Raw genomic sequence first — 14225 nt, forward strand, 5'->3', positions numbered from 1 at the left:
CATACATATATACATATATATGTATATATATACATATATATATATACATACATATATATATACATACATATGTATATATATACATACATATGTATATATATACATACATATGTATATATATACATACATATGTATATATACATATATATATGTATATATATACATATGTATGTATATATATATACATATGTATGTATGTATATATATATATATATGTATGTATATATATATATGTATATATATATATGTATATATATATATATATAAACTGAAAATGAAATACAACTAATCAATTTCAGTAATCCAACACCACTAATCATAAAACATAATGATAGAACAGAACTAAAAGAATCTAGTCAAAACAAATTAGAAAAGTCAAGTAGGGGTAGGCATTACACTTTCTATAGTAACCATCTAATTCAATTATCCTAATAGGCCACAAAATATCATGAACCCATCGACATAGTTTCTAAGTTACCATCAATCGAGCCTTAATTTCATAAGGTCTTAGCTTATCAACCTAATGTGATTTCAAATAAAATACTTGGCATGACAATAACTAGAATATATATCAGTCTCAATAAGACCTCAGGTTTATTACGTATAAGGAAAATGTCAACCATCATATACTTAGATCTCAAAACCTTCTTACCATCATTCTATCATCAGATATATGGTAACAATATATAATTTATATTCTAATACACTAAAGATAGAAACATGACATCTCATCTCCTTATGCTTCCTAGCTCTGACCATATTTGTGTTATTAAGATTTATAATAAGGTATTAGGGAAGGGGTTTACATCTTTCCCCCCTTGATTTTGACTTCATCTTGGAAGTCATCTAGAATTAGGGACATAGCCTTTGTATATATGAACTACCTAGTCATAGCATATATGGTCAATTTTAGAGGCTTTCTCATAAAATTCATACAACTTTATGTGTATACATGATTTAATTTAAGAGGCTATAAACTTTGAGCCACAACTCATGGTATGGATAAATTTTTTAAGACTGTTTACTACACAATTCCATTGATTAGGTATCATCCAACCATTGGTGTACTTACCATAATCCTCAACTATCTAACATAAGTATCTCTTACATTATTTGATACTTGGGGCAAGAATTTCTTAAAGTCTTTAATGGTTGCTAATATATACCCGATCTCTTGGGGTTTACAAATACAATAATGCTAACAATGAATTTGAAGTTCAATCTAACATAATGCAGTCCCATATTGTTAGGTCAAGTCATTCACGTTTGTTAATTCTTATTATTAGCTTCCCCATTTTTGTTTAATTGATGTCATTTTCATTTATGGAGTAGTACGACCAATCTACTTATTTCACCTATGGTATCATTTACTCAAAATTCTTCCTCTTTCTTAGATATACTTATGTTGAAAGTTAATTTTATTGGTACTCTAATTTCTATATACATTTTCCTATGCTTGATAATTATTCATTCCCAATTTTATCATATTCTTTTTTTCTGTGCTCATCGACTAACTTTATTCTTTACTGACCTAAGTTATTTACTTTCCTTGGTACTAACTAAATTTTTATGATTACAGTTCAAAAATTAAATTATCGATGATATTTCCTTGATAAGGTTGTTTCCTTTCTATCAGAACTTCAAGAATTCAATTGTTTTAGCTTAATATCAAGATTTACTTATAGGTTTTCAATTGCAAACACTTGGTTGTCATTTCATTTATTTTTTTATTGATTCATAGTTAGACAACATGGTCACTATGTACTATTTTTTTTGACATATTTATTAGATATTTGTCAATATTGGCATCACATAACTTCTACTCCAAGTTCCTTATTCTTATTTTGATTGTTTCTACTAGTTTCCATTACAATTGTCTTCTTTATTATTATTATAGTGAGTAAAAAACCTTACCTAGGTCTAATTGTTCAAGTGTTCATTAAATAAATTTATGACTTTTAATACCCTTACTTAAGGCCCTTAACATGGTGTCTATTCACACAATAAAAAGTCAAAAGACAATTTATTTCTATGTTATTTGTGGTTTGAATGAGTTCATATTTACGATATAAGAAGGAGTGGTGTTCTAGTGACCCTATCTAAAATCTTTGTATCTTATAACAAGACACTCTTATCTTGTCCTAATTTCCTACATATATCATCAAGAATACCTCTTGGTATGGCCATTTCATAAAGCACAATACAACACACTTATCAACACTATTCACAAGAAAATGCCTCATAAATAACTTAAATCCAAGATAAAAATAACCAATTAAGGAAAACAAAGACAAGTGTGGCCACAATGGTAAATCTTCAATTTAAAACAAGGGATTTCCTTGAGGCAATGGGGCCATAATAAGAAATCAATGAAATAAATATTCCACATGATTGGCAAAATATACAAAAATCAAGAACAACAATAATTCACATCAAATTGAGATTTCAAGAATGATGTGGTTGTACCAAGGTTTTCCTAATGGAAAGAAGATGAAAAGTTTGTTGGAAATATTAGGACTAACAAGGTTACTGAGAGGGGAGGGGTGAATCAGTAAACTTTAAAATTTAAACCAATTCAGCATAATAACAAATTCACCATTCATTCATCTACTTTACTGTATGCATGAAAAGATTAACACACTAATTTGGTGACCCAGAAACCTTTCAATTTGAAAGTAAAATTGGGTTGGGGATGATGCCCACGAAACTTCAATACTGCAGTATAAAGTTGGCCGGTTAAGGCTTACAATGATCACTTCTGGTAATCTGCCCTGTTAGGAGCAAGTAGGACTACTAGATCCACCTTGTTAGAGGATTTACAAACATACAATGAAGTATGCACTCTGTTAGGAGATTTACAAAAGACTGTTAAGTCTACCCTATTAAAGGATTTACGAAATTGATTCACCTGTTAGGATGAAGCAGTGGATCTACTTGCAACTGGTTTGCTGATTAGATCTTATGTACTGATCACTTGATGTGATGGATATATCTTTGCTGCTCCTTGATAACCTTGCTGAATACTCCGCTGCTGATTCTCTTTCAATTCGCTCTTACTTCACTGTTACTTATCTTCATTATTGCTCTATTTAAAATGGTACAACACATTACATATATACCATTCCAATATTTTCAGCAACAAGGTCGGCCAAACACAAGTGGACAAAACATTACTGAGTCAGCCAGATAGTAGAAAACTCAGGTTCCTCAAACTCACTTGGGGACCTTCTGACACTCAGCATCCACTACATTACACGGCATCATCATGCACTCAGTAGAGGTAGGGGCTCGGTCCATACTAATCACTCTGAGTATCTTGGAACTTGGTAACCACTGGTGACTCAGTAAACATTGTGTCACTTGGTAGAAACTAACTCCTTCGATTCACTTGGTAAGTAGTGAATACTTCTTTTACCTTTCTGTCTTGGTAATTACTGAAACCTTCATTTACCTTCCTGACTCGGTAAATACTAAATCCTTCATTTACCTTCCTGACTCGATAAATACTAAATCCTTCGTTTACCTTTCTGACTCGGTAAACACTAAAACCTTCATTTACCTTCCTGACTCGGTAAACACTAAATCCTTCGTTTACCTTCCTGACTCAATAAACATTAAAACCTTCATTTACCTTTCTGACTTGGTAAACATTAAAACCTTCGTTTACCTTTCTGACTCGATAAACATTAAAACCTTCATTTACCTTTTTGACTCGGTAAACACTAAAACCTTCATTTACCTTTCTGACTCAGTAAACACTAAAACCTTCGTTTACCTTCCTGACTCGGTAAACACTGCTGAACATACTTGGTAACCAATGAATGCTCAGTATGAACTGTAAACTAAGTGATAAACTTGATAAGCATTCAAAATCAAATAAGTGTTGTAACTAATGACAAATGTATCATTATTCCAACAAAGTTTTCTTATAGTTGTAACAAAAGCTCCCTTAGGCCTTCAATATTTCTTGGCAATAGATAGGATTGTATCTAAACTCTTATTGTTAATGGGGTTGTTGAGTCTAAGAGCTCATTCTTCAATTGTCTATGGTTTCTTACCTTTCTACCTATTATTATCAAGAACTACTAGGAGTTTTCGAAAGGCAAAGCTTCTACCCCAATTATACTTACAACCCTTTGGCTATACAAAAGGGATTAAGGTTTGTGTCACACATCTTGGAATATGATACTAAAGGGTCACAAATAGAAGGACCCACAAGGTACCTCTATTTTAAGCTAGCACACTTTCCTAACAAGAACCACTCAAGGTGTATTGATGAATTCTTCAAGGCATGGGTTTGCATAATCAATTTTGTAATAGGTATTACATAACGGGGTACTTTAGGGATACCATCCTTTAAAATGTCACATTCTAAGGGAAATATCCTACTCCCTATCTTTTGGTGTGGCTTCCATTATCACACTAAGATATAGAGTCAAAGTCATAATAGTAAAATCATAAAACGTTACCATTAATGTATAATATTCAATCATTGTTCCACTAGAAACTTCATAGTAGGGTAGCTACCCACAAACTTATTATTATCTTCTATTTTTTATTCTTATGAATTTTAATTAAGAGTATTGTGTCATTCCAAAGGAATCAAAACCGAGTTCATGAAGATTCCTCAATTTTACATAAGGATATGCTATAATTGGAATAAGTCATAAATTCACCTAATCCTCCTAAATCTTGGTATCTTTAAAAACTTCCTTTATTCATGACATGATCATGATCCACTTAGATTCTATGGCTATTGAGGGGTGTATACATATTTACTCATTCTCATGTTATTTAAGGATTGTAGTTCCACACACTCTACGTTAATGCTTCTCTCACTCTGTACTTTGACCCTTCAAAACTTAGTATTATTATTGAATAATATTACCCAATTAAGGTCTACAACTCAATTCTCATTTCAAGAGAACAATGTCTATTATGGATCAAATCTCTTTGGAGAATATACTCTTTTTTACATTAAGATATTATTTTTCTTTACTGTATTATTATATTTTTGTGTTGTTATTACAAGGTCTTTTTCTATATTAATCATTTAAGATCACTTTGACCTAAGTTGTTTACCTAAGGATATTAGTTTTTCACTCAAATCACTCATAGAGGTCACTAGCTTGAAAGATAGGTTCATTGAAGTTCCACTTTTATTAAGGTAATATCCAAATTGTACATTTGTTCATGGACCCATTAATGCCTAGTGTTGTGAAACCTATCTCTAATACCAGAATGTCATGCCCAAAATTCCAAGGAAAAACACAACTACATTTTTTTTTTCTTCAAAATTTTAAGTACCAATTAGAATTTTACATAAGGAACTATACATTGCTATACTAGGTTATAGCAAAACTAATAGTTTGGGATACCTATTGATTATGTTTCTTTATGGGTTGCAACATACTTTTATTTCTTTAATCTAATAGATCCTTATTAGTGTGGTGGAGGTTTCATCACATTTCTTTATCATTGGAATTAGGGTGGTAGCTTGGTTGGTTTGGCAACATAATTATGTGAAAATAAAATTGAACCTCAAGGCCTCTATGTTAATATGTATTAGGATTATTAGTTCTTGTAACATGGCATCCAACTTTGAACGAGCTTGAACTATCCATTAGGGTAGGGTTATTTTTTTAGATGAAATGAATTCATGTTATGAATTAGGATTAGTGTTCATGGTTATAACATCTAACATTAGCTCATAAGCATATTATCAAATTGTAATCTCTCACCACACACTGTTCCTTTTTTGTAACTTACATCTAAGTAGTTTTTGCTATTGCCATTGAAACATATTTTATTTTAAACATTAAATTTAACTCATTTACCACATAATAATTTTTTAGCCATAATTATGTAAACACTACAAGTGGTCTCACAATTATGCACCACAAATAGGTTATTATTTTACTCAATTAAATCAACATTATATTTAGTCTATGAAGTGTTAACTATCCCTTACCTCTATTTTTTAATTTTTCTTAAAGAATATTAAGCTCTACACTTTACTCAAATCTACCCACTCATTCTTACCATAATTATGTAATACATTCTATACATATTGTATGATATAATGATATTCATTGCATCTTGCTATTATTTTTAATGTGTTCTACTCATATTATATTATAGATTATCTTTTATTGTGTACTACATCTTATAAAATTACCTATTGGAATAATGTAATAGGTGTGTATATATGTATGTATATCATTACTTTTGATCATATATGTTACTTTATCCAATATGCATCCTTTATACACTCTTACTTGTACTACCACCAAAACTATATTAACTAACTAGTTAATCTACCAACAATATTGTTGCTAGATAACATAGCCAAACCTATATACTAAAATCCTATGAAATTTAATTACTAATAATTATTTACAATTTCCCTTACTCTAACTTTCAATAGAATTATATTATTATTCCATCTTATTAATAGTAAACTACTTATATCTACTATATATCATATATGCCCCATACTCTACTATTAACTATCAAATATCCAAGCCTACCTATTATATAATTACTAATTAACTTAGACCATTGAATCCCAAGAAAATCTCATTAACTACCAACTTACCTATTTACATCCCTCAAAATTTTCCTAAGTACAATCACTATCATGCTACTTTAATACCCAAAATCCCTTTTCATGTTATCTGGTTTGAACTATGCTTGTCCTCCAATCTACCAGTGGATACGGGGCAACATATATGCACCCCTCACAAGTGTTAAATAGTGGAAGTCTTCTGTACTTCCATTGAATAATGGTACATATATGTTGCTCCATACACAACGCACTCCAATCCCAATCACATGGAAATCTGCTAATGTACTAGGTGGGGGGAACCACATGCTTCTAGATGAGGGATGTAAGGTTTACCAAGGGTGAGTAACCTTTATGGGTGCCTAAAAATATGTGCATGGAGGAGGAGGTGAGGATCACGTGATCTCCCTCCCTCCCAAAGCCATTTGAAATTCTTAAAGACTTTACCAAAAGATTTAAATATTAATATGCTAATTAATTCCTACCTTTAATTTTTAATTTCTATTTATTATTATTTAATTGTTATTTATTATGTTATTTTTTCTCAAGGAGTATAAGAGTATTTTCGATGGGAGATGGAGTTGAACCATTTTGAACTTGTACAATTCATGATAGCCTTAGGCTATAGGGGAAATCTATATGATATACTTATTTACTATTTGGTGGAGAAAATCAAAGGGAATAAACTTGAAGGTTTTTTATTGCTCTGTAATTGGGAAGTGGAATACTTTTCACTCCCCATTAATTTTCTAGAGAGTTTGATGCACTCTCCCAACCCATTGTTTAGGTTTATATGCTTTGACCCATCCATTGTTTCTCTCAAGTAGGATCACCTTAGTTATTTTCCTTTAGTAAATTATTAGGACAATGAGGTTTGATTTTAAATGTTATAAGAATTAACCATCTACTAAGGTTGTTGTGGTTACACATATTATTTAGTTAGCTATGAGAGGTCATTGATATAAAGAAAATTAGCTTAGGAGATGTGTTTTTAAATTTCTAGATCTATATAATGTTAAGAGATCTTTTACAATGTTATGACAATTAACAGTTCTAAATATGAAATCCAATTTCTCATTTCATTATAAGTTCTTTGTAACTATGGACATATTTAATGAATTACATTATGAATATCTTCTTTAATGTAAAGCATATTTGAATATATTTTTCCATGACATTACATGAATCTATATTGAAATAACATTAAATACCCAATTATTTGCCTTCAAATGAAAAATGAGTACAATGGAAAAATCCTCTTGGAGTGATTATATGATGCATTGCAACTACACCTATCAATGATACATCAATATTTTATTTCACTTGCACACAAATGAAATATAATTTATAGCAATGACACTATATATAAAATTCTCACAAAATCCTTCACTTCTACCTATCACCATACATTACAACAAGGTCAATATGATGGAATGTCTTCTATTACAAGGTCAATCTACAAAGACAAGCTTCTATTCCATGTTACATAACCATAATGAGCAAATCCAATCAGCTCCTATTGATCCATTGAGCACAAAACCTTTAATATGTATACAACACAAGAACCATGGAGGCTCACCTCCCATTGTAGGCTTCTAAGAAACCACCCACTGAGCTAGGGAATCAAGACTCAAATCGGTTACACTCAAGTAGCTAACACTGCATACAATATAACATCACAATACATATACAACCCCTCCAAAGTTTAACACAATGATTCACCATTAGAAACTTGAAACAATGGGTGAAGGTGGTTTCTCCAAAGAGGAGAATGTGTAGTGCCTCTCCCATTTGAATTCTGTAAGTCATCCTGATGGATGCAACCTTGTTGATCTTTTTTGTGATGGATCATGATTTTCACCATCAGTGGTCTACACCATTGCGGTGATTTGATTTATGTTTATGTATCAATTGCTTTGGTTATGCTTATGGCTGATTTATGAGACTATATGTGATTTATGGTTCACTAAGGTTTGTGCCAGTGGTTACTAGGATTGATGTGGTATCATGATGCTATTCTATGATTACCCTGAGATGTGTACAGAGATTTCACTATGTACTATTACCATGCTACATTGGACTAGGTTCCTGTAGTAGTGGTTAGTCATGTTTATGAATGTGTTTGCGTATGTGTTTTAAGTGCCTTTTCTTGTTGTTTAAAAAACCATTATTAAATGCTTAAATAGTTAGAAATGGATTCTTTGTGTTGGATTCATTGGTTATGTATTGTGGATATCTATTTACGTTATGTTTTTCTTTTAAGATGACCTGAGGGTCGGATGTCCTACCTTGATTTCAGTATCATAGATTTTAGACTACTATGCTACTCAGTTGATCATATTGCATGATGATACCATTTCAAGATGATAGTGTGTTTTATGATGATATCTAGTTATTCAGTATTTGGACAAATCTCTGATTATGTTATGTGATGGATTTAATGCTATGGTTATTTACTTCATTCTTGCATTGTTATGCTTTATGCAAACATGAGTGATGTAAATAGATTATTTTAATATAATTAAATAAATGGTTAAATTATTTGATTTAATGCATTTATTCTTTGAATATGTCATTACATGCAATTTTACTTGATTGTATTGTTTAGTGTGCAGGATTTATATCCCTAGTAGTGGCACATGGAGTTAATGATTCAACTATTCATATTTTACCAATGTCTTCCTTGTATGGTTGATGTATCCTATTTTAATTGATAAATTAATCCTTTTTGTGATTATTAAATCTGAACTCATTTCATTATGTGATTAGACCAGTGAGCATGTCTATACATCTAGAGGTTCACATTGTTGCAAAAGTTGTTAAGGAGATTTCTATGTTCTTGGGTTTTTGGTCTTTTTAATTGATTTATTTTAAATTCTAGTAGCGTTTCCATAGATGAATTCCTATTTATAGGAATAGCCTATTTTTATTTGGGTCAATTCGGGGTTTAACTAGGTTTGCTGGTTAATTGCCGTAATTAATTATTCACTTGAAAAGTAAATAAGTATCCAAAAAGGAATTTAATTCCTCACTGCTAACTTTTGAATTAGAAATTTGGAGAGTAAAATCCAAAATTCTCTTCATGAGGATTTACTATTTTTTTCGTTGTGGTAGCTATGAGTGTGGGATCATCATAAGGTTGAGCTCATTGGATCCAGCTGAGGAAGACCTTGGATTACCGTGATTTTTAGCCACTTCTATGGGCTTTTTATTTTACAACTCAAATTTTTGTTTTGCCCTTTTGGTTGCAAGGTAGGGCTCTCCCATTTTATTGTTTTTGCTCCATTTTTGCTTCTATTTTTGGTAGTCATTTGTTAGGAGGCAGAGAACTAGTGTTCCCCTCTGATTCTGTATGTTGGTTTTGCTCAATTGGTCGAGTATGAGCATTTCCTTATTTTTTCAAGATGAGGGTTTGGGGTTTTGTGCCATTATGATGCCCATTTTTGCATATAGTGTCTGAACTCAATTATTTTTGGATTTTTGGAGTTTTTGTATCCAAAAGCCAAATGGGTTTTAATTTTGAAGTTTTCCAAAATTTGGGATTTTTACCTCATTTTGTGTGCCACCCTGTTTTATCAAGTTTTCTTGGCATGAGTTGGGTCATGGACTTAGATTATCTATTTGGATATTAGTTAAAACTTTTTTGTACTTTTGTGATTGCATTGGGATGCATGTCATGTCCATACTCCTAACTTTGTGTTTAGTTGAATGATTTTGTACCTGATCTTATGGTTTCTTTTAGAGATTTGTTTTGTTTCGTGGACACTAGGATTCATGTAGAATCCATGCTCCTAGATTGAGTGAGTTAATGATGTTTGGTCTTGTTGCATCATTGGGATTCATGTAGAATGCATGCTCCTGGATTGAGGCTAGTTGAGTGATTTCATGATGTATGGTTTTATTGGCTTTGGATTCATGTAGAATCTATCCTCTTGAATTGCTCTTAGTTGGGTGTTATTGTTTCCATTGTGTTCTCATCTAGTCCTTGTTTTATGATCTTCATGATGGTGGTGTACCACACACAAGTATCTATGCATACATCAGTCAGAGGACATGCAGGTCTCGACCTTCTGTGGTACTTTCAAAAGTTATGATCATTGGGGTTGGGTTGAGAATTTGCATGCCTATGGGTACTCACCATTGGATGAGAATGGGTAGGGTAGGGTAGCATATGGAGGGGGCTTCTATCTTGCAGCCTAACAATCATGGTGCCATGGCTTGGTAGAGGGATCTTTATATAAGTGATAACTAAATAAAATGTGTGAATGACAATAAAACTCAAGATACTAATAAGTTTGAGGACACGCAATTCAAGCTTGGGCTTGTCAATGCCAAGTGACTCTCCATGATGTCAGCCCCTACTTTGTAGCCATTGAGTGTCAAACTAGGACATGTACTCCTTGCATTGTCTTAGGTTCTTGGTTATAGCCATAATACTATTTGGCATGAGTGTCAGCCATGAAAGTTTTTTTTGTGTATTTTTGGTTGGATCATTATCTCCATCAACATAGTAGGTGTGGACCTATGAGTGCCATGTGGTTGGGGGGCATAGCTACCTATACCACTACTAAGGACCGATGTATAGAGATAGTCTTTAATCCTAGTGTGACTGTTGCTAAATATTTTCACTTGATGCTTCGAGTTTTGAAGTATGCTTTCTTGTGATTTATGCTTTCATTGGTATGCTTGGATATCATGTTTAGATGATAGTTTATTTGATGCATTCCCATATTATGATGTTTAACATATGACTAGATGATTTGAATTGTTGTATTGGATTATCTATTGCTTATTATGATGTTCAACATGTGATAGGTGATGTTATGTACTTGAAGGACTATCTTATGCTTTACTACTACCATGTTAGATTTCCTTATGCTTATATTGTAACATGTTTTAGTAGTGACATCCCTATTACAATAGTACCAACAATCTAAATAGTGTCTTGGGATGTTACGCATGGGGAATGGCTAGGATCCATGATGGTCTTATGATGCTATTGATGGTTGGGAGGAATTGCGTACTTAGTTAGTTGTTTTGTAGATTGTGATGTGCTTATGTTTGCTGCAATGTTTCTTTTAGTATGTTCTTTACTACTTGGGTTTAGATGGAGATGTTCCTCTTTCCATGTTGTTTATGCACTCGAGTGTTCATTCCTCAATTTACCTAGATTTAGTACTCCCCAGTGTGGAGGTTTTCATTTTTTATGCTTTTTATTCTTGTTTTGTTGTCGTACTGATGTGTTTTCTTGCATGGAAAGGTAGTTCCTTGCATGAGAATGTATTTTCTCATGTAGGGATGAAAATCCTCGTGTGGTGTGTAGTGAATCCTCACATAGAGCCATGCACTTTCTTGTGAAAATTGATGCAAAGTCTTGCATAAAACTCAAGACCAGTGCACTTCCTCATGCGAGAAATAGGGGGTAGTTAGGCTTGGCTGAGGAAGTTTTGAAAGTTGGTTTTGGACACCTTATTGGATTTCACACCTTTCCAATTCAAAATAGTCTTTCTAAGGGATTTAAAATATATCATTTAAGTAATTCCTTATACTTAAGTTATATTTTAATATATGTGATTAATCTTTTGAGATAGGCTTCAGACCTCTTCGAGATAAGATAAAGATTCTAGGAAATTTTAGGGCTTCAAAAATTTAGACTTAGCCAAATTTTAGGGCTTTAGGATTTTAGACTTGGAAAAATTTTAGGGTTCTACATTTATACCCTAGCTTGGTGTTTTGTTGATGAGTAGTGGATTCTTCGAGCCCTCATCATGTGTGTGGTCATTGTTGGCCTATGTTTGTGCATGTTAGTTTTTTAGTGACGTTCAAAGATTCATTAGCTGCAGAGATTATGGTGAAGTCTTTCATTGCGATCTTTGTGATCCATGTATAATGTTGTCATGTGCATTCATACTTGCAAAAAAAAAAAAATCTTGGCTTGAATTGAATCCTTGTTCCAAGGATCTTTGGGCAGAGCATTACATCTGGTATTAGAGCCCATGTTCAAACATTGGGATCTCTATGTATATGTTGCCCTTATGGTTTTTGTTGTGTTGGTTGAGTTCAAGTATCTTTGAGAAAAGCTCATGATCTTCTATTGCTTTAGTGTCTACTAAGGATAGACTTTCTTATTTAGTAGATGCAACTAGATCAGTGTGAGGAGAAGGAAGTGTGTCTTCCCTTGTTTTGTGGATGGAATCGATGTGCCTTTCTTTGGTTGGTTGCATGTGTGACCTTTTTGGATGGAGCCATTGATTGGTTTCCATGTGTTGGTTTTGTGGGCCTCTTCTTGTTTCTCCTTGTGTAGAAAGGTGCATTGTTTCCTTGTTTTCTCCTAATTGCAAGTAAATAAATGAATCTTATTTGTGATTTTGTATTTTGTCATTATAGTAATGAAATAGTTGCATTCATTGAAAAATGAGTGTTTATTGTGAATCATTGCAAATAAGTGTTTTATTAGATCCTTTGGGTTAATGACTTAAGCCCCCAATATGATTACTTCTTGGGCTTATGGGAATTTGCATCAAATTGATGAATATTTAAATATTGAATTCCATTAAAAAATAAAATAAAAAATTAGGAAATTATTGTTGTTTGCATATGCATGAGATTATTGAAGGTATATTGCCTTTTGTGTGTGAATGTGTTCTCTAATACTGCTAGGATGATGTATTCCTTAGCATTATGTGGTGATTTAACCCTCTTGTATGATGATTTGATTGATGCCTTATTTTATTTGGCTAGAGGTGCTTTCCTCATGTTGTTGGGCTAGCATTGGTTTTCAGTATTTTTCCTCTCTTGGAATGGTCATCAAATTTTATGCATCGCTCTCTTTGTGACAGTTGTCACATTTTCCTTATTGTTGAAATGTGCACTTTTTGATATTTACTATTGGAATTCACAATTCCCCATTTGGGATTTTTGTTTTGGTTCATGATGACTATTTTGAATGTGTTTTAATTGCTACCTAGTTGTGTGCTATGACTCTATCATGTTCATCTTAAACCTTTGGTAGTATGTATAAGGGATAATATCATGGATAACATGATAGTGTGTCCTTGATAGATTTAAATTTGTTAATGTAATTGCATGGTTTAAAAGATGAGTAAACATAATGTTATTCTTGAAAGAAATTGAAAGATGTGTACATGTTTTATGGTGACTCTTGAACCCTTCCTTTGAAAACCTTTAAGTTTCATTGTGCTTTAGTGCTCATGCTATGTTTAAGTAATGATATTATGAAAGATAAGTAATGATGGTTTTTAGTGTGTGAATTACCTTTCATTCCATGTCTTATGTTGTTTTGGGCATGTGTGTTCTTAAGTGGTTTTGGACATTTTGTTTGTCACTTGTCTTGGTAACTAAGACTGTTATTTTTGCTGATGTGGTTTTGTTTTGAGTGGTGACTCAAACTCTTAGGTCATAGGACTCTCTAAGCTCCATCATGTTGTAGGTCTCATTGATATCTTTCTAAGGTTTTTAAAATGGAGTTAATCCAATTTTGAAGGTGAAAGTTATGGCCTCTACAATGAAGGAAATTTTTGTGTTGATTTGAAATTTCATGTGAGAAACTGGTGGTCATGCACTTTCTTGCCTAGTTTATTGCATTTTATCGCTTGGTTTGCTGAGAAACATTGTGTGAGATTGTGCAAATGCCAAATTT

This window comes from Cupressus sempervirens, chromosome 7 (genome assembly GCF_028749045.1).
Source record: "Cupressus sempervirens isolate cs-2001-9-10 chromosome 7, ASM2874904v1, whole genome shotgun sequence".
Lineage (NCBI taxonomy): Eukaryota > Viridiplantae > Streptophyta > Pinopsida > Cupressales > Cupressaceae > Cupressus > Cupressus sempervirens.